The sequence below is a fragment of the Bubalus kerabau genome, chromosome 9, assembly GCF_029407905.1.
Source record: "Bubalus kerabau isolate K-KA32 ecotype Philippines breed swamp buffalo chromosome 9, PCC_UOA_SB_1v2, whole genome shotgun sequence".
Lineage (NCBI taxonomy): Eukaryota > Metazoa > Chordata > Mammalia > Artiodactyla > Bovidae > Bubalus > Bubalus kerabau.
In genome coordinates, this window is record NC_073632.1 from 101,496,306 (window position 1) to 101,519,253 (window position 22,948).

A 22,948-nucleotide genomic window follows, 5' to 3' on the forward strand; every position below is an offset into this window, starting at 1 on the left:
ATTAATTAATTTAGGGCCTGGCTAGGAGAGGGGAGTGTCTCCTAATCTTTGGCCAAGAATTACATTCAAATATGTTCATTTGAGGCTTCCCTTGTGGCTCAGCTGGTAAAGAATCTGCCTGCAATGCAGGAGACCTGGGTTCGATCCCTGGGTTAGGAAAATCCCCTGGAGAAGAGAAAGGCTACCCACTCGAGTATTCTGGCCTGGAGAATTCCATGGATTGTATAGTCCATGGGGTCACAAGAGTCAGACACGACTGAGCGACTTTCACTCCATATGTTCATTTGAAAAGAGTGCAGAACACAGTAAATACCCTGGCGGCATTTTCACTGTCAGTCACATGACCCAGCGACAAATGGCTAGACAACACACTTCTGAGACAAACAGGGCAATATTTTAAAATGAGTCATGCACTTTTCCTTCCACCTTTCTAAGCACATACCTGCCCCTAGCCTATCCATCTGAAGCATCTGTCTGCCTGGAGGATGGTTAGGACTTGGTACCAAAAGAATGCCAAGGGAAAGACCTTGGCTTTTAACATGCAGCAGGGATTCTTCAAGAAACTGCCTGAAAGAATAGGGCACTGTCTTGGGAAAGGTCATCTGTGTGCCTTAACCTCCCCTGTGAGGCATTAGGGGCAGTGTGGAGTTTTGGTAGAGAGGCTCTGGGCTGAGAGAGCACAGGCCACGTGTGGAGCCTGAGAAGTGGGAGGAGGTGGCCCACAGCAGGCCGGACGGAGGATGCAGCTGAGCGCCTCCCAAGTCAGGGAGGAGAGCCCACCGGGTGAAGCTGTCCCCACCACAGACATCACTGTGCAACCAAGGGCAAGCTGCTGCCACCTGCCACAGAGCCACTGCCCCGGGGCCAGAAGTAAAGACACTGGTCCCAAAGACCCCAGCTCTTCCCAGCTGCTCTAACACAGAAGAAGACATGTGTCCACTCATATACCTGGACATTGCCTTAAAAAGAGAACAAGGAAAAGCGGAGGATGAGAAATTGACCACATGGAAAGAACGATCCCATTTATATAAAACAATAAGCCCATAAAACAATACTATAACCCTATACAAGTAAGGTTATAGAAATGTGTGTGTGTGTGTGTGTGTGTGTGTGTGTGTGTGTGTATTATGTGTGTGTATAACTCAGGAGGAAAGGAAAGGGGATGGGCCTGAGAACAGGATGAGGGTACAACTTTATCAAATGTAGATTTCAGAATTATGCATGTAATCAAAGCTTATTGTACAAAAGAATCATTTGGGAAATTTTTAAATACACATTCTCTGGCCCTACCTTAGATCTTCTGAATCAGGCTCTGTGAGTGAATCAGAAGAAACCTCAGGGCCAGGCTTCTAAAAGGCATTTTTAAAAGGCATCTCAGATGACTATGCTGCAGAGAGAGACCAACATTCATCTGCAGACCTGCATTTCAGAATTGCTGCACAAGATTTTGTTTGCCCAAGTGCTGATTAAAGTTTGTCAATAGCAGACATGAGGTTTGAGTCGTATCTGAAAGATCTCAAGATTTACCAAAGCAGAAAAACACTTGCCTCCAACTCCCACACTGAAAACCTTCACTGGAATGTGAGCTCTGTGAGACCTGGGGTTTCATCTCCACTCCGCTCTGTACAGCCAGACCCAGAATAGGAGCTGTCACAATGAAGACCCTCAATAAACACACAGCGAGTGAATGAATGAGTGATGATGGGCCTGCAAACACATCCGCATCCTTAACAACAAATAAAACAGCCAAGTGGAATGGGAGACCCATCATGTCATCAAAACTCTAAGGACTTCATTTAATTCCCTTTTTTCTCAGCTCAAATACAAATAAAATAGCTTCTCCTTCTAACGCAGCCAGGTCTCAAGAGCAGCATCCCTTCTCTCCATGGCTAACCTGGCACTCTGCCACATGCACCACAAAGAAACATTAAACTAGACTCTGAAAATCCTTGCAAAGCCACACTTCTACTGATGACTCTAAGGGAGTCCCCAAAGGGAGCCTCACATGACATACAAGGAGCAAACTTCCCCCAAATCACATTTCCCAGTTCCCCCCATTCCCCTAGAAGTCTTCACCCTGCACAGCCGCTCCCGCAGCCCCGCATCACTCCCCCAGCACCGCCCCCCACCAGCCTGCCCTGCCTCCTTCCTGCTTTTCCTCACCCTTCACTCCTGCCTCCTCTGGCCTCCCTGGTCTTTTTCACTCCTCTCTGGGCTAAGTCGCTCAGTTGTGTCCGACTCTTAATGACCCCATAGCCCGCCAGGCTCCTCTGTCCATGGGGATTCTCCAGGCAAGAATACTAGAGTGGGCTGTCATTCCCTTCTTCAGAGGATCTTCCCAATCCAGGGATCGAATGCAGGTCTCCTGCATTGAAGGTGGATTCTTTACCTTCTGAGCCACCAGAGAAGCCCAATTAACTTCACACTCCTCATACAGTAACCTCACACTGTAAGTTACAGTAACTTCACACTCCTCGTACAGTAACTTCACACTGTAAGTTACAGTGACTTCACACTCCTCGTACAATTGATGCCCTCAGTGCCCTGACCTTCTCCCTCAACCCACTTCCCAGATCAGCTGGAGAAAGGTCCTGTGATAGTTCAACGGGAGACGAAGAATCGACATCGTCTTCAAGAGGTCAACCTTCAACTTCCCTCCAGAAAGTTCACTCCACTCTCCTTGGTCACCACACCTGTTTGGCAGCCCAACAGGACTCGACTTCACTGCCAATGTCGTCATCCTACACTTATTATTACACTGTCTGCAGTTGCTCCCAGTTTGTTCCATTCGCATCTGTGTGTGTGTGGGGGGGGGGGGGCGGTGCACTTCTCCCCCACAAGAAGACTGTAAGATTCTTGAGGACAGACACTTTGCCTTTTTATGTCTCTTAGATTCCTTCCACAGCTGATCTCCAAGTATTTGCTGGATAAATATTTGCTTATTTCCTAAAGGGCTTCAGGTAACACTTTTGCCTTTCTCTTCCAGAAAGAATATACCTGTGGAGTAAAAAGGCAACCACATCATCTCTGAATACAAAGGACAACTGTGTATGTAAATATATGATAGGAATAGTCATTCAAACATGAAATTGATCCTGGAGGACTCATAAAATAAACTGTAGGCGACCTGAATGTCTCCTGTGGATTACCAGCCAATTAATTCTGCTGACACTGTACAAGGAATGGTTTACATTAGAGTAGTTTTGAAAGTAGGCGATGGTAAGTCATCGCCCATTATCTTCTTCCCGCTAATGTGAGAAGTGTGTCTGGCTACTGGGCCAGATTTGTCTCCGTGGCTATGCCCTGCTGTAGACAGAGAAACCCCAGCCAGGAGAGATTATGCCTGAAGAGTCCAGATTCAGGGAATTTGTCTTTTCCCTCCAGCCCCCAAAAATACCTGAGAAAGAGCTACCAGAGAGGGAGGAGGTGATCGGTATGGCATAAAGGGAGATCTTAGCAGGGGTTTTAGGCTCATTAGGACCGAATGGTGCAAAATAGTCAAATGCTGGAAAGTAGGTCAGTGGAAAAGACAAGATAGACTCTCAGTGAAAATCATACGTGCTTTTCCACCCTGATGCAAAGCTATCCTGAGTCACAGCAAATGTTGTTGTTGCGGTCTCACACACTGTCTGAAATGCAAATGGACAGCGAGTAGCTGTGCAGGCCACCAGGAGTGGCCAGGACTCTCGGGCCCGCGGACGGTCAAGTGAGGTTCACACAGAGCAAAGCTAATGCTGGAAACGAGAGGCAAAGTTCACTTATAAGCAACTCTCTAATGGGCAATTACCTCTTCTCTTTTCCTTCATTTCTCTTTCCTTTCTTCCCCCCCTAACGTTAAGGTACAGTAGGCAGTAGAGGATATGAAGGAGACTGCAGTTTTATTTAGTCTGGCAAAGAAGGCAGCTTTTATGCATTTTCTGAGGTGTGTATAATTACAGGTGCAGTTAATGTGCTTAAGAGCTTAGGGGAAGCAATTGCATATGAAAGATAACTTCCTAACAGACAGCTTTATTACAGCCGGGCCAGCCGCCCCTCAGCTCCGGAATTACGCACACATCTCCCTATTTCCCATCCCTCTGGTCCTCGAGGTCAGCTCTGTTAAAGATTCGGGCACCTGTGGAAATATTTGGCAGGGAGTGAAGCTGGGCCCTGAGACTTACACATATGCTTAATACAGGTCCTCAAATCCCATGGAACTCAGTGATGAAGGGAAGCCCTCGGGGGAGGCTATGCCCAAGACTCTCACAACTAATACCTCACTGATACCTAAAAACTGACACTGAGCAACCACACATCATTTCAAGAACACAGATGAGGCGCTCCACTGGAGCCATTTTTAAATGGAGATGAGATTTTAGTAGCATCAATCAGATAAGCCCATTGAACTGGGTACTGGTCAGAGCCCTGCTGAAAGCCCGCTGATGCCCTCATTCTCCTCCATCGGGCCAGACGACCAAGTGAGGAACATCGTGTTTACCAAGGGCCCAGGATCTGGGGGGAGGAATCAAAAATATATGGAAAACACAATGTGGGTCAATTCTTTCACAGGGCAGACATGGAGATCAAGTCAAAGGAGAGAGAGAACAAGAAGGAAATGAAGAGCCAGGAACAGAGGGAGAAAAACAAAGGAGTTGAAAGTCAGCCGGTGACATAGTCTCCTCTTGCCCACCCCCCTTCTCTCCCCATCTTTCCCCATCTCTATGTGTCCCTCTCCCTCTCTTTCACACACACACACACACACACACACACACACACACACACAGATGTGCCAAAACAGTCATACATAACTAGGACCAGACCCAAGGATACAGAGAAAGACACTGAGAGACACAGACATAAAGACACAGAGAAAAGCTACAACTTGAACTTCTTCCCTTCAAAGGCTGAGTCAGACGAATGTTCATTTTAAAAAAAAAAAAAAAGGTTGTATTTGTGTGAACGTAAGCAGCATCAGTGATACCATCTCCTGGTACTCACTGCATGTTCTGGCTGAACTGGAACCAAGAACACCCTGTCCCTTCCACACAGGCCGTTAGTGGTCTGGGAGAAGCAATGGCCCAAAGCCTAGATTACATGTGACACTTGACAGTCTATATTTTCTAGTCTCTCTTACGATTATTCTCTTTAACTTTCTGGAGAGGCAGAAAGCCGAATGCATACTGCAATTTTTTAGTCTTTTACCTTGCTCCTCAATTAACTGAGGCCAGTTGACATGGCTGTGTACCATATGCCTCCCCTCAAAAAAATACTGGTCCTTAAAGTCAGCAATATTGTCAGAAGCTTCAAAGTTAAAGGGACTAGATCTTAATTGTTCCCACTACAAAGAAGAAATGAAAATTATGTGATGGAGCTGTTAGTTAACCTTATGTGTTGATCATATTGTACTATATAAATGTATGAAATCAACAAGGTGTACACCTTAAACTGACTCAGTGTTATGTCAATGGTATTTCAATTTTTTAAATATTGTTTCACGAAGAATTCTTCAACACCCCCTCCTCTCACACCAGCACCCCCATGCCACAGTTGCTCCACTCTCTTACTGGGTTAAGCATTGTGAACACAATGGCTAGGATGATGCCAGTCACCCTGCTGGAGCCAGGGGCACAGAGGAACCAGCAAACACTGTGCTACTTCTCCACTCAGGGTCATCTCATGATCCAAAATGGCTGATGGACCTCCATGCGCAAAAGCTAAGAGACCTTCTCCAGCTGAGTAGCCTTAAGTAGCCTTCTCAGAAGTATCCTTGTAACTTTCTATATGATAAATATGTGCTGTGCTGTGCTTGGTTGTGTCCAACTCTTTGCAACCCCACAGACTGTAGCCTGCTAGACTCCTCTGTCCATGGGGATTCTCCAGGCAAGAACACTGGAGTGGGTTGCCATGCCCTCCTCCTGGAGATCTTCCCAACCCAGGGATGGAAAACCAGGTTACCCACATCGCAGGCCAATTCTTTACCGTCTGAGCCATGAAGGAAGTTCATACGATAAATATATATAGGGTCAACACTTAGCCATATGATCATACCTGACTAGAAGGGAAAGCAATCTGGCCTTGCTACTGAGTGCATTGCCATTACAAGTAAAATCAGGATTCTGCTTTTAAGGAAGAAGGAAAATCTGGATATTGGGAAAATGACTGATGAAATCATGTATTACATACATGTAAATGAAACAGTTTCATTCATTCACCAAATATTCATTGAATGCCACTCTGTGCCAGCTCTCTTCTGGCCCTCAGGGCACTTAGCAGACTGTTCCGAGCAGCCCCGTGCCTCATGCCTCAATCTTCCCTTGGCAGACATTCAGTTCCTGCACCCCCGAGCTCCAGGCAACACCCATCAAGTCCTGTGATTTTCCTGAAGTACCCCCAACCCCAACATAGCTAGTGGTGTGGGGAACCGCCCGTGTGGCAGGTTGGGGACACAGCACACTAACCTCCTCCCCAAACAATTCCTCACCATCAGCCTCGGGCTTCTTGAACCATCTTTCCCAGAATTCCCCTCCCTCTATGGTTCTGGGCTAGAGTTGGCCACAAGACAAAACTTGTAGACGCAGAAGGTGGAAGTGAAGTGGAAGCCATCATTTTTGGGCCCTGAAGACACCCTGGCTGGGCATGTAGGCAGCTTGCTGGTCTGTGGTCTCCCTAGCTGCCGAGGGGTGACACCCACATGGGCAGCTCCTCTGGTTCCCCGGGCCCAGCAGGCATGCTGCTCCAAGGCAGAGGGCACTCCCTTTTCCTGCTCTGAGCTGGACTTGGGGAGCCAGGTGCTCGAACTGGTTTGGCAGGATTGAGTTTTCCTTGTGGCAGGGGTGGGGAGTGGGAGGGTGTCCCAGTTCATTCTGAGGGTTTCATTGCCTCTTGGTTCTCATCCACATCCACACTCCAACTGCCAGTCCAGGAGATCCTCCATAACTTCAGGCCCACAGGCAGATAAGGAGCAAGCAAGCAGAGGCTGCCCCAGGGTCTCCCACAGCTACATGACATCCAGTCTGTAAGAAACCCCAAGGGCCCTCACAGCAGTTCTGCTCCTCTGAACGAACCCTGACCAAGACCCCTGCCAATTAACTTCCACTCCCCTTGTGCAGCTGAGGCAGATGTGCAGGGGGCCAGGGCTGGCAGGACTCCTTTTGCAAGTCCTACCTAGGCCATCTAGCACCTCATTTTAGAATGTGGGTGTGCATGACAACTAATATTTGTTCCCAGCCTGTGGGGCTTCACCTGAAACGCAAGAGATGACAGAATGTCAAACACGATTCTTCCCATGTGCTAACTGATAGATGATAGTAGGGCTTCCCTGCTGGCTCAGCTTTAAAGAACCCACCTGCCAACGCAGGAGACACAGGTTCGATCCCCAGGTTGGAAAGATCCCCTGGAGAGGGAAATGGCAACCCACTCCAGTATTCTTGCCTAGGAAATCCCATGGACAGAGGAGCCTGGAGAGCTACAGTCCACTGGGTCACAAAGAGTCAGACACGACTTAGTGACTAAACAACAACAACATTAGATCTAGATTGACGAAAACATAGATACATCCCTAGAGCTTTTCTATCATGCTTCCCAGAGAACTCAGGCCATGGGGCTATGTAAAATCATACAGAAGAATAATGAGGTCCCAGCCACTACAAACTCTCTTGGTTCAGATGCTATTTATTGGAAATACGAGCCAAACCCACTTTATGCTAATCTTCCCCTACATTGAGTAATATAATACTATAATGCTCAATATAAAAATGTTCTAAACACGATCCTATTAAACCTCAAACATTATTTTTAATTTTCAAAAATGGAACTCATTCTTGGAATGGTTTTTCCTACCAATATGTGAACATTTAGATATTCACTTTACTTTAAAAATTATTTATTTAATAAATTTGAGTATTTTTATTGATTTTTTTAAATTGTATTTTCTTTTGAGGAATTTTTCCATTTAATTTTACATATTGATTTAGTTTTAAGTATATGTTTGTAGCATAACAGTAAATGAAATATTCCTTATTTTGGAAATTAAGGTAAATATTTAAATATTATCTTTACAAAAGCATATGCCCAACAGGACAGCATTTCCCAAGTCAAGTTTTATAAAATGGAATACTAAAAAAGTGTTAATTAAACCAATAAAGTTTTTTTTTGTTCGCTTGTTTTTGTTTTTTTGTCCAGCAGATTTGGAATACATTGGGTTAAAAAATTCAAATTGGTTTCTTTACTTCAAGACTCATCAGTGAGTTTCCTCTGCTGGCATGCTTAACCTCACCAAAAGGAGGTATACAATGTAGGATTTTCCAAATGTATTTACCAATAGAAACTTTTTTGGTAAAATATCTTGAGGAACCAAAATACTAAGGAACACACTTCAGGAAAGTATCCCCAGAAAGTTACACAATATCTCAAAATAACTGGTAACATTTAAATATAATTGTATCATGTTGTATACAGACAAGATTTATGCCATACACTGGCTGCATGTCTTGACTATGATTTACTGAAATCACTATTTTATCATGACACCTCCGTATCTCCAGTGAAAAAGAATAGTAAGAATACCAAAGCACACTCTTAAGATTATACATAAATAACTAATTGGGGGGGAGTTACTCCTCATACACAGCAATTTCTGCAGAACTGACTGATAATAACATGACTTTGGACTTTATTTACCAAACATTTCTCTGGAGCCTAAATGACACTGTAAGGCAGGGGTTCGGCACAAACACCTGAGAAACAATGGTAATAACTCTATTTCGAGCTGTAAGATGGAATAAACAACCTGAAAACCTTCCACTTGAAAAAACCTTCTCAAATACAGATGAAGCGTAGCAAATATTCTGTTAAAAGGACAGCTGAACTTACAGTGTAGTAAAGCAACTCCCCAAGGGCTGGTAAAGAATTAAGATTTAGAAATCAGAAAGTTAAGGTCAGCTATGTTGAAGCAGGAGAGGCTCCAAGCGAACCAAGAGACAGGTTAGAACATCTCACAGGAATAGATGACAAGACCTTAGTCCCAACAAGACTGAAAGTTAAAACTGAGACCCATAAATGAAGCCAAGACTTTCAAACGACTACATGCCCCATGAAAGGATGAATCGGAGGGCAGGGGGGAATTCATCCACTGGCCCAGAGAAATATCAAGGAAGTTTTTAATTATTGGCCTGAGCTTTGGCTGGGAAAAGATTATGCTGAGAATTTGAAGAAAAAAAAAAATGGACCCACCTCTCACTCTAGTTTTTGGCTTAAGTGTATAGGTTTCCATGGTCCAGAAACCTTCAGGCCAAGAAATTAAGATGAAAATGTTTCCAAAATGCTAATATCTTTAAGGTGTCTGGCAGAAGAAGACTCAAAACTACCCTGAAGGAGTGCATCCCAAACTCAGGCCACAGAGAAATGCACAGATAACCCCACCAAAGACATGCATGTGACCTAGAATTTAGAGACATGCGCCTGATGAGCCCCTCTACGGGGCGGCAATGGAGACACAGACATAGGGAACAGACTTGTGGACACAGGAGGGGGTGGGGAGGGCGGGACGAACTGACAGAGTAGCATGGAAACATGTATGTTACCATGTGTGAAATAGGCAGCTGGTGGGAATTCGCTGTCATGACTCAGGGAGCTCACACCCGTACTCTGTGACAACCTACAGGGGTGGGATGGGGTGGGAGGCTGGAGGGAGGTTCAAGAGGGAGGGAACATATGTATACTCGTGGCTGATTCATACTGATGTTTGGCAGAACCCAATACAATATTGTAAAGCAATTATCCTCCAATTCAAAATAAATAAATGTTTTTAAAAAGACAGTGACTTTATAAGTTTTATTTTGACCTATCACATTTATGATACTTTGAGAAAGGATATAAATACATTTCCATCCTGACCCCTGTACCTGGATAAACATATTTTTTTGACATTGCAGCTTCTGTGAGGACTGAACTGGTAGAGATGTCTTAGAATAAATAGGTCAAAATAAAACTTATAAAGTTAATCTACAAGTATTAAGTAAGGAAAAAATTAAAGGAAGTATGATGCATGTGGAGATGTTCTTCATAAGTTTATGTGGTTTGTGAGAAAATCAAATCTGTATGGTCTTGGTTGTGCTTACTAAAACGGAAATTTATGAATATAATCTATTTGCTTTTGATAAATTATATAGCTTAATATAAAATGAATATTTTAAAAATTGTGAAAATATATATTTTAAATAAAAAGGTTTACTGTATAGTTTCAAGTTTAAATGCATGCTTTGTGAAATTAGATTGTGCTATTAAACACTGAAAACTTACAATGGAATTGAACAGTGTAAATAAAATGAATAATAATAATTTAAAAAAATAAAATAAAATAAAATAAAAAGACAGTGAGACTCAGAAATAAATTAACAGCCCAAGAAAAAAATCAAAATCTGTCTATATATATTTTTATACTAGTTATGTTTGCTGCTGCTGCTGCTGCTGCTGCTAAGTCGCTTCAGTCATGTCTGACTCTGTGCAACCCCATAGATGGCAGCCCACCAGGCTCCACCATCCCTGGGATTCTCCAGGCAAGAACACTGGAGTGGGCTGCCATTGCCTTCTCCAGTGCATGAAAGTGAAAAGTGAAAGTGAAGTCGCTCAGTCGTGTCCGACTCTTAGCAACCCCATGGACTACAGCCTACCAGGTTTCTCAGTCCATGGGATTTTCCAGGCAAGAGTACTGGAGTGGGTTGCCATTGCCTTCTCCGCTAGTTATGCTTAGAACATAATATTACAGAAAGGTTAGAAATATAAGAACAGAGAAAGGATACACCAGAAAAATACAAACCAAATGAAAGCTCGTATGCGTGTGTGCTAACTGGGTTCAGTAGTGTCTGACTCTTTGCTGACCCCATGGACTGCCGCCCGCCAGGCTCCTCTGTCCATGGGATTCCCCAGGCAAGAATACTGGAGTGTATTGCCATTTCCTCCTCTAGGGGATTTTTCAGACCCAGGGATCAAACCCAAGTCTCCTACATCTCCTGCACTGGCAGGTGGGTTCTTTACCACTAGCCCCACCCGGGTATTATGTTCTGTTCAGAATACCCAATTAGAGACAAGGGATAGGAACACTGGAGAGCTGCACTAAAGGAAAAAAGCACACATGGAAGTTTCAGAAAATGCCTGCTTAAATTCAAACCAGTGGCCATGGGTTTACACAGTTTACGATTAAAGGGGCTGAGATGAGTATTTGTTTACAATTTAGAAAGAGAAACAGAATAGCCTAAGAGCCTTCTCACCAAAGAGTGATTTTCACCGAAGCAAACCCAGGACAAGAGAGAAAATTTAAAATAAGGTCACAGAAATGTCTCTCAGAAGCCCAGAGACCACGTACAGTTGGACTCATCGTATCCTTGGGAACAAGGCCACTCACTTCACCTCTTGGGGCCCCCACGGCTCGCATCCCCTTCCAGTCTCCTGCCTGTCCCCTCTCCTCTCCCTGAAGACCACTTTCTAGGTACATCCATCAGCTTGCCAGGCCCCCAAGACAGCCACTGCAGACGCTAAGTCTCCATGGCCTGCACACTGGCTGCAGTCCCTCTCATTTTCATAATTTCAAGCTACAGAAAAGAACCGAGCCATAAAAGACCTAAGTCCCCAGACAGCACGGAGCCAGGAGCCTCCTACCCTTGCTGGATCATCCCAGGCCAAGAGAAGTGAATGATCTACTGGGACCTGGCCTTTTAGAGCAAGAAAGCCTGCGGGCAGAGAAGCCATAACAGAACTACCCTCTACACTGAGAACCACTCTACTCACTATCTAATTGAGTAGAAGAAAACAAGGATGTCATTTGTGAGAGGAAACATTAAGGTTAATAAATAAGAGCTTATCTAATGGAGGGAGGGGCTTCCCTGGTGGCTCAGACGGTAACGAACCTGCCTGCAATGTAGGAGACCCAGGTTCGATCCTGGGTCGGGAAGTTCCCCTGGAGAAGGGAAAGGCAACCCACTCCAGTATTCTTGCCTGGAGAATCCCATGGACAGAGGAGCCTAGCGGGCTACAATCCAAGAGGTTACAAAGAGTCAGACACGACTTAGCGACTAACATGGTTTACTAACATGGTTTTCACTCATCTAGGGGAGGAACTGTGATTGCTTGCATATTCATTCAATGGGCATTTATTAAACACCACAGGCCAGGAACTGAACCGGACCCAGGTAATACAAAGGTAAGAAGTGCCACCTGCAACGAACTCAAGGGTAATGGAATGCATTATTAAGAAAAGCTGTGCCATTTGCTTCTCAGGAAAATTAAAAGAATGGTCCCTTCTGGAGAACCCTGAATACAGTAGAGCCGCAGGCACAAGCTATTCTTAAATGTCCTCTAAGTGACACCCAGTCCTTGCTTGCAGGAAGCTCTACACGTGAGCCTTAGGTTTCCTGTTACTTCTGGGACCATCCACTTCATCTTAGGAAATCACTTGCCAAAGGCAGCTAGAAATGAGTCAGTCACCTTCATGGATTATGGTGTTTCTTCTAAGTGAGTTCATGTACTATCCAGTCGGTTTTCTCTTTCAGCACAGAGACCGGGGATCTACCAGAAGGTGGAATCAGAAGCAGACTGGTGTGTCCAGCATGAGGTTACTTTGTTACCACTGGAGCCATGTGTGCCCCAGACACAGGGCTGCTGGGTTTACACAGTAGCCCCTTGCTCTGGGCTGCTCAGCAAACATCACAAACATATTAGCCCTGATGCACTAGTACGTTTCTACAATAAAATTCTATTCCCTGGTGGGAAAGTTAAAGCTCGGTAAGAGGACTTAACCCGCTGCACGGAATTAGCGATGAGCGAGTTAAAACCCACAGCCCAGCAGTCGGAACTCTCCAGGCGCAATCCCAGCATCACCTGTTTCTAATTATCCCTGTTTGTGTGATGAGTTCCTGATTAGGGTCAGAGTCAGGAGAACAGAACCAGGAGAAAGCAGAGGTCATAAATTTCTTTTGCTGTCAAGTGCCTGCAGGGCGCTCGGGGCCAGTCCTGCTCGATGGTTCGGGCCATCCCCCAGCAGTGACAGTCCCTTCTCCATGGCTGAGCAAGCCTGCCTCGGAGGCACCTCTGGACAGCATCAGCCGGAACTGGGCTCACTTGGGCCTCGGGTTCTCGGCCATGGAAACCCCAAGTGGCTTTTTTTGCTTGTCATGTCTCTTTGATTGGCTGAGAGCAGTTAAAGGAGCTCGATGGGGAAAGATAATCAGGGGCTTAATTCAAATTCACTGGGGCTTTAGGGCATCACCCCGCTGGAGTGGGAAACCCAATCTAACCCCAGCCCACACTGGCGCCCTTCCAGGGAGGTTTCATTACCAAAAGCAGCAGAAAGGCCACTTTTGAACAGGGCTTCTCTATAACACAGCCCTGCTTGGAACCCAAGGTTAGAGGTTCACGGAACCCTGGGCAGAGCCTTACATGAAGTGCTGAGTGCTTTTCCATGAGGAAGACCGTCCTCAGAGTCAACAGTTTTGAGAACGACTTTATTTCCACTGCTCTGTTCCTAGAACGCATCACTCTGAGTTTTTTCCCCCAAAAAATAAATGGATCAAACTTGATGTAGCATTACATCAAATGAGGTCCATTGACCTTTTTAATTCTTTTTCTCTAAGAATAGCTGACACGTATCTTGCCAACCACCTTTCTACCCAGGAAAGTGAGTCAAAGTGCCCTGCGACTCCAGGCTGCAGTCCCACCATACACATTGTATTTGTTAGCTGTGGGACCTCGGGAAAGCTAGTTTACAGGAGCCTGTTTCTCCACAGCTAATGTACAGGATGGTAGCATTCCCCAGGCCATGGGTGGAAATAGTGAAGGAGACAATGTAACCATTTGGCAACCGGCACAGTAGTAACTGTTTCAAGTGAAAAATCATCAACCAAGACGCTAACATTAGTGATTAAAAGCATGATAAGAAACAGGATATTTACATAGTCTCAAAGAAGCTGCCCAGGAGATACTTATTAAACACACAGGGGAAAACAGTGGCCTCACAGAGAAGAAACAAGACACCACCCTAGTGAAGGCACCCACAGCTACAGCATCAGCACTAACGGGGCAGACCTTACCACACGCGACCCCGTGAGCAGGACTGAGAAGAACACACACACAGCCGCCCACCAAAATCTCACTGTCTCAGTCTAGTCTGATGGAAACACCAGGCAAACACAAACAAAGACTGCAAACATCTGGCCTGTATTCTTCAACCCAAACCCTCCCCCGCCCTCCCCCCCACCCTGCCAAAAATACCTGGCCAAAGGGTTTCTCTAGATATGGCAATTATCCTAGATGAACGGGGTGGTCCCAATGTAATCACGTGGGGCCTGAAAGCAGAGACTGCCTGCCCAAGGTGTGCTCAAATGTGATGACGAACGACACATCAGAGTGATGCAGCCATTCAAGAGGGGCTCAACCCAACTGGCCATTGCTGGCTTTGCAGACAGAGGAAGGAACCACATTCCAAGGAATGCAGGAGGAGTCCAGAAGCTGGAAAAGGCAAGAAAACAAGTTATGCCGTAGAGCCTCCAGAAAGGAGCACAGCCCTGCCGACACCTCAATGTTACCCCAGTGAGACCATGTCAGACTTCTGACCCACACAGATATTAGACAACACACTTGGTTGGTGAGGTCACTGATTTTGTGGTAAACCATTACAGCAGCGTGGGAAATTAACACAATGAAAGAAAACAGAGAAGGATGATCCGTTACAGCTTAAAAGAAACTAAAAAGGCATGACAAATACATGCAATGTATGATCCTGGATTGAATTTGGACCAAAAATAGAAAGTTGTACAGCTGAAAAGTTGTACATGTGAGATCTGTACTGCTGCTGCTAAGTCACTTCAGTCGTGTCCAACTCTGTGCGACCCCATAGACGGCAGCCCACCAGGCTTCCCCATCCCTGGGATTCTCCAGGCAAGAACAGTGGAGTGGGTTGCCATTTCCTTCTCCAATGCATGAAAGGGAAAAGTGAAAGTGAAGTCTCTCAGTCGTGCCCCACTCTTAGCGACTCCATGGACTGCAGCCCACCAGGCTCCTCCATCCATGGGATTCTCCAGGCACGAGTACTGGAGTGGGGTGCCATTGCCAATGTAACTGTATCAGTGTTAATTTTCTGATAGAGGTCATTGTGCTAGTCATGGAAGAGAATGGTCTTGTTTTAGGAAACATACACTGAAGAATTTAAAGAGGCATCAATATTTGCAACTTATTATCAAGTGTTTTGGAAAAAAATGTGTGTATGTGAGATATAGATAGATGATAGATAACAGGCAGACAGATGATAAACAGCAGGTAGGTTGAGACATAGACAAAGATACGGAGAGAGATGACAGATAGATACATAGATAGATGGATATGTTCAGAGAGAGAAAAAGAAAGAAGTCTGGTAAAATGTTAGTATTTGGTGAATTTGGGTTGTGAACAGTATTCAGAAATCCTTTGTGCCATTACTGTAACTTCTTCATATGTCTAAAATTTTTCAAAGAAAGAAATATGAAATACTGAGAAGTGAAATATACATATAATTTACTCAGAACTCAGCTGGCACCCAGAATATTTCCAGTGAATCTAGACTTCTCTTATTCTTCCTGGGTTAGGCATCAGTGCCCTCCTTGTCCAGGGCAGGAGAGAATGAACGGGGTGCAGTGGTTAAGCTACACCCTGGAGCCAGGTTGGTTTGAATCCTGGCTTTGTCCCTGACTAGGTGTATGACTTTGGACAAGTTACTTAACCACTCTGGACTGCACTTTTCCCATCTATAAAAAGGGGGGAATACCTACAGCATATTAAAAAGCAGAGACATTACTTTGTCAACAAAGGTCCATCTAGTCAAGTGAAGTGTCCGACTCTGCGACCCCATGGACTGTAGTCTATCAGGCTCCTCCGTCCATGGGATTTTCCAGGCAAGAGTGCTGGAGTGGATTGACATTTCCTTCTCCAGGGGATCTTCCCAACCCAGGACTTGAACCCAGGTCTCCCGCATTGCAGGCAGACGCTTTACTGTCTGAGCCACGAGGGAATCCCCTTCTAGTCAAGGCTATGGTTTTTCCAGTGATCATGTACGGATGTGAGAGTTGGACTATAAAGAAAGCTGAGCGCCGAAGAATTGATGCTTTTGAACTGTGGTGTTAGAAAAGACTCTTGAGAGTCCCTTGGACTGCAAGGAGTTCCAACCAGTCCATCCTAAAGGAGATCAGTCCTGGGTGTTCATTGGAAGCACTGATGTTGAAGCTGAAACTCCAATACTTTGGTCACCTGATGCAAAGACGTGACTCATTTGAAAAGACCCTGATGCTGGGAAAGATTGGGGGTAGGAGGAGGAGGGGATGACAGAGGATGAGATGGTTGGATAGCATCACTGACTCAGTGGACATGGGTTTGGGTGGACTCCAGGAGTTGGTGATGGATAGGGAGGCCTGGCATGCTGCGATTCACGGGGTCACAAAGAGTTGGACACGACTGAGTGACTGAACTGAACTGAACCTACACCAAGGTTGGAAGACTTAAAAAAATGATGCATATAAAGTACAGAGAACAGTCTTAGGCACATAATAAGCTCTACATAAATAGGGCTGCTATACAGTGGAGTCTGAGAAGGTATCAGGAGAACCCTTGTCTACAGAGTCATCTGCAGACTTCTCCAGCCTGCAGCTGGGGTTCTACTCCCACTCAGAATTTATTTACTGCCTAAATTCAGAGTCTTTTCCATTTTTTAGAGATAGGTATATAAACATATCTGCTACAGCTTTTACTAAGAACAGATCCTATGATAACAGAAAGAGCTGCTGCTGCTGCTAAGTCGCTCAGTCGTGTCCGACTCTGTGCGACCCCAGAGACGGCAGCCCACCAGGCTCCACCGTCCCTGGGATTCTCCAGGCAAGAACACTGGAGTGGGTTGCCATTTCCTTCTCCAATGCATGAAAGTGAAAAGTGAAAGGGAAGTCGTTCAGTCGTGTCCAACTCTTAGCGACCCGATGGACTGCAGCCCACCAGACTTCTCCATCCATGGAATTTTCCAGGCAAGAGTACTGGAGTGGGGTGCCATTGCCTTCTCCCAACAGAAAGAGAGCACCCAACAAATAACGTGTCAGTAAGAACATAGAGTCAAAAGAACGCTTGAGCATTGCTGGTGAGAGTGTAAACTGGTGCAGCCCCTATGGAAAAGGGTATGGAAATTTCTCAAAAAATTAAAAATAGGACTACCATATGATCCAGAAATTCTATTCCTGGGTATTTATCTAAATAAAATGAAAACACTAATTTGAAAAGATACACACACCCCTATGTTCACTGCAGCACGATTTACAATTGTCACAATATAGATGCTAACCAAGTGTCCACCAACAGACGAATCAGTGAAGGTGTGGCACACACACGCACACACACACATGCACACATGTATAACAGAATATTATGCAGTCATAAAAAGTATGAAGTCCTGCCATTTGCAACAACATGGGTGAACCTAGAGGGTACTATGCTTAATGAAATAAGTCAGAGAAAAACAAATACCATAAATACCATATGATTTTATCTATATATGAAATTAAAATAAAAAAACAAATGAACAAACAAAACAAACAAATCCATAGAGAACAAACAGGCGGCTATCTGACAGCAGTATGGTGGGGGAGTCAGACAAACAGGTGAGGGAGATTAAGAGTTATGAATGTCCAGTTGCAAAATAAAGGAGCCAAGGATATGGAACGGTACAGTGTGAGGGACAGAGTCAATAATTATGCAATACCTTTGTATGATGACTGTAACTAGATTTACTGTGGTGATCATTTTGAAATGCATAGAAATACCAAATCACTATATCACATGATAGGAACTAACATAATATCACAGGTAGATTATACTTCAAAAACAAGCAAACAAACCCATAGGAAAAAAGAGATCATATTTGTGGTTACCAGAGGTAAGGGGTGAGAGGAGGGGGACTGGGATGAAGACCATCAAAAGGCAGAAATTTCCAGTTATAAGATAAGTAAATACTATAATGTATGTGCTAAGTCACTTCAGTCGTGTCTAACTCTTTGCAACCCCATGGACTGTGGCCCACCTGGCTTCTCTGTCCATGGGATTCTCCAGGCAAGAACACTGGAGTTGGTTGACAGGCCCTCCTCCAGGGAATCTTCCTGACCCAGGGACTGAACCCTCATCTCTTACGTCTTCTGCATTGGCAAGCAGGTTCTTTATCACTAGCACCACCTGGGAAACCCAGGGATATAATGTACCACGTGATAAATAAAATGAATACTGAAATATATTATATATAAAAATTAATAGAATAAATCATGCATTGCTGGTAGGAATGCAAAATGGTTCAGCCACTATGGAAAACTGTGGTGCTTTGATGCTTCCTCAAAAAGTTAAATATAGAATTACCATATGATTCAGCATTTCCATTCCTAGGTACATACCCAGAAGAAATGAAAATAGGACTCAAACAGAAAATTGTATACCATGTTCACAGCAGCATTATTTGCAATAACCAACAGGAAGAAACATTTCATATGTTCATCAACAAATGAATGAATGGGTAAACACAGTATATACATACAACAGAACATCATCCAGTCATAAAAAAAGAATAAAACTATGATACATCCTGCAATATGGAAGAACCTTAAAAATGTTATGCTGGGACTTTCCTGGTATTTCAGTGGCTAAGACTCTGTGCACCTAAATGCAGGGGCTCAGGTTCAACCGTGGGTTGGGGAACTAGATCCCACATGCCCCAGCCAAGTGTTCACATGCCCTAAAAATCCCACATGCTGCAACTTAAAAAAAGACCCCACGTGCTGCAACTAAGACCTGGTGCAGCCAAATAAATATTTTTCAAATGTTATACTAAATAATGGAGAAGGAAATGGCAACCCACTCCAGTGTTCTTGCCTGGAGAATCCTAGGGACGCAGGAGCCTGGTGGGCTGCCGTCTATGGGGTCGCACAGAGTCGGACACGACTGAGGTGACTTAGCAGCATACTAAATAAGCTAGACAATAAAGGACAAATACTGTATGATTTCATTCATATACGGTATCTAGAATAGGGTTCATAGGGACAGAAAGTAGAACGAGGATTATCAGGGGCTGGGAGGAGGGGAAAGTGAGAGTAAATAATGCTTATTAGTGCATACACAGTTTCTGTTTGGGATGATAAAAAAATTTCTGGAAACAGATAGTAGTGATGATTGCACAACACTGTAAGTGCACTTAATTCCACTGAATTGTACACCTAGAAAGGGCTAAATCAATTATACTCCAACAAAAACTTTTAGAAAACAAAAACAAATAGCTAAAATGCTCAATTTTACACTATAGTTTACCACAACAAAAATGAATGAATAAAATCATGACAGAGACAAAATGTTCAGTAGAAGGCTGACAGATGAAATCAAGGAAGTCTCCAACGAAACACAGCAAAAGAGCAAAGAGAAAACAGGGGCGGGGGGTGGAATCCAATATCCAGGTTAATATCCAAACAATAGGAAGTCCAGAAAAAAAGAACAGGAAAAATAGTGTAAAGAGGGGGTGAATTCCAATGAAATCATTCAAGGAATTTCCCTAAATTGATGGATATGAATTTTATATTGAAAGCACCCACTGAATACCCAGCAAGCTGACTATAAATGGACCACATCAAGGATTATCACAGGAAAAGTTCAGACCCAGGAGGCAACGGATCAAGAAACTGAGCAACCCAGGGTCTCAGTCCCCTTGACTCTAGAATGGTCTGTGGGGCCCCAGGCTCAGCCCCAGTGCCTACGGAGTGCCTGGTACAGGGCAGCAGTCAATAGGTATCTATCTGCTGAATGCATGAATGGGCAAGTGCATATGCACCACGAGGCACGTCAGAGTTCATAAGCATTCACGAAAAGTCGAGATTACAAACTTGGGGGGATGGGTTGGCTCAATAAGCATGTTGAATAACATTCAAAGTGATTCTTACATGATGAAGAGCATTTCAACAAGCACAGACTAGACAGCAATATGAAGAGAAGCATCTACTGGGGCAAAACAGAAGCAAACCTGGGGTCCCTAGTCAGCCCAGGACGACTAAAGTGAAGGGAGGACAAAGATCGGAGACGTGGCTGGACAGGTGGCCCGGAGGTGATGGAGAAGACAGGGTCCCGTCTGGGTACCTGGGCCTACGCCAGCACCCCAGGCTGGCCTCTGAGCAGGAAAGCAGGACAGACTTAGCAAGGAAGGATCCCCAGATTCTATCCAATTCACTCAGGTTCCAGATTTCAACACCCTGCCTTTCTTGATCGCATGCGTGTGTGCACATACACGGGTGTTTAATGATGATGAGTTCAGTGCCAACTTGCAGACTGCTGAATCAAGCACCACGCATGCCTACCTGTGAGTAATAAATGACCCTTGCCCTCAAGATACTCAGATTCCAGTGGAGAAGACAGGCACCCTTTTCAGCAATAACAGACTAAGCCGGAGCCGGGAGGAGGGTGGGGAGGAGGAGAGCTGAAACAAAGTTAGCAGTCTCACATTCTCAAAACAAAACACATGACTAACAGCTCAGCATCCTTGGCACAGAAGATGTTGGACTCATTGATTCTTAGAAGCAGAAAACAGACTGGCTGCGCTAAAAAGGAAGTGTAAGTTTAAATCCCTTACCAGTATCAGGGCAGTGCTAGGAATCATTCCTGGTTTCTGTTTCAAGATATTTATTCCATAAACTGGAAAATAGGGGGGTCCTCCCCTCACCTTCCAGGCAAGGGACTAAGTATTTCACCTTTTATATCCCTCTTTACAGTGCTAGGCACTCCAAACATATTCGTTATCTGATAACTCAGTTTCTGAAAAGATGGACAGACCATAAACAATCTCAGGCGGTAGGCTGAGCTAAAGATACCGCAGCCTCTTCACTGTGAGAGATCAATTATATCTATTAGTTCAACAATTCTCATCCCATCAAAATTAAAAAATAAAAATTACACATCACTAATGAGCTACTCTGCTATACTGGGTCACAATCTGCATTTTAAAGTATCTATATTCACAAGTGCAGGGTACGCTGAACTTCACTGGTGTTATTGTTACTGGCTTTCTGATAATTAATGGGAATTTTTCAAATTGTCTAAATCTCTATTTAAATGATTTATATAATGGACCTTCAAAGTTGCTGTTACAATCTATCACATTGTAATGAAGTAACTTAGGTGTGTTTATTACCAATTTATAGCGAATAAGGCAGACTGGAGGTGATAAAACTTTATTTTTTTCTGCAGCTTTCCTTACAGTTCTAACATTCTGTGTTAGAACGTAGCATGTGACACATCTTAACACATGAGACATTTGTAGTTTGAAACCATAGATATTTTATTTAGGGTGCCGGCCAGTCCCTGGTGATTTATGACATTATTTCATTACAAATTGCTGTAAGGACAAGCATTGCTCACCCACGAGGTGGTGTGCATTTACTCATAAATTTTCTGGAATGAGACAGTGTGTGCCAGGAATGATAGAATGCTGTTTACTTTTCCCTCCTCCAATTCTCTTAAAACAAAAGGATGTTTTAGGAAATGTAGTTTAGGAGTCCCGCCTGAGTCCAAGCTAGCATGTGCATATCTTAGGTGTAGGCCAAAGCAGAGACATCACGACCTCCGCTTAACTTTACGAAAAACAGGAATAATATTCATTCCATTTCTCTATCAGTGTGGCAGGACATCTACAGTAATGAAGCAGAGTTCATACAGAAATATGAGCTCCTTTAGGGCCAATAAAGCCTTATTCAAATTTGTTACTCCCCCTAACTCTATTGAGTTCAATGCCTGGCAAATGGCAGTTGCTCAGTAAACACAGAATTTGAGTTAATCTATGTAAGTCTTTAAGTTGTGAAATATATATTTGAAAAATAAAACCAGTGACCAAGACATCTTTATTTGAAGGGTGCATACCATAGGGAGGTCTTTCACCATCATAAGATATTTGTAATACTATCTGAGGTTTTGAACATAATACGCTTTGCATTCTTGATCTTTTATCTTTCATATTTCTTAAATATTGTAAATATGCAAAATGATGATCTTTTTCATCTGACTCATTTTGAGAGAACATAAAGGAAATAACCTTTTTAAAACAAAGATTGTTTTGTAATGATTAACAAATACAGGTATTTCCTAATTCAGCAAGTTCAAATGTATGAAAGTAGAAACTTTTCCAACTCTATGGGAGTTCTCTATACCAATATTTTTGTGAATTGAAATTTTTATAATAAAAATGTTTTAAGTTAGAACTATTGAGTTTACTAGTTGGCCGTGTTATGCAAAGATTCACCCAGAATTATAAGACGTTCAAAGTATTTTTTCACTGAACCTTTAAATCTCTTACCTTATGTGTTCTCCCCTTTTGTGTTCATCTGTTTTCTTTCATCCAAAGTATTTTCCAATACCTTGTTTTTTATCAAGTGTTTTTTATCAAGACTTCAAATTTAAACTTTGTGTGTCTGAAAATGGTTTTTGTCCTTACTGGATTTCTTTAGGGATAATTTACATATTAATACAACAAATTGAATCCATTTAGATGACTTTCATTATGTGTAAATACTCATAACACTCCCATTACAATCAACATACAGACATTATCATCACTTCTAAAAGATTATTTGTGCTCCTTTGCAACCCACCCCTCCCTCTGCCCCAGAAAAGCACAGATCTGCTTTATGTCATTACTGATTATTTTACAGTTTACATAAATGGAAAAATACAGTTCATACTCTTTGTATCTCATTTCCTTCATTCAGCATGATTTAAAGATCCACGATGCTGCATGTTTCCAAAGTTTGTTCCTTTGCACTGCTGAGCAATACTCCCTGGATACACCAAGTATTGTTTATCTACTTACCAGTCGATGGATATTTTGGATTATTTCCAGGTATTTGTCTATTGTTATTAAAGCTACTATGAACATTTCTGCATAAATATTGGTATG

The 22,948-nt window shown here is 43.6% G+C and overlaps 2 long non-coding RNA genes across 2 annotated transcripts in view; one reads left to right on the forward strand and one right to left on the reverse strand.

Annotated features, from left to right (window-relative positions):
* The window catches only part of LOC129620192 (uncharacterized), an 87,696-nt gene that overhangs the window by 55,718 nt on the left and 9,030 nt on the right, over positions 1-22,948 (reverse strand). The gene's annotated exons all lie outside the window — the stretch shown is intronic.
* Positions 11,380-14,155, forward strand: LOC129620193 (uncharacterized). The gene is made up of 3 exons (XR_008698431.1): positions 11,380-11,817; positions 12,085-12,175; positions 12,525-14,155. It is a non-coding gene; the product is annotated as an uncharacterized LOC129620193 (long non-coding RNA).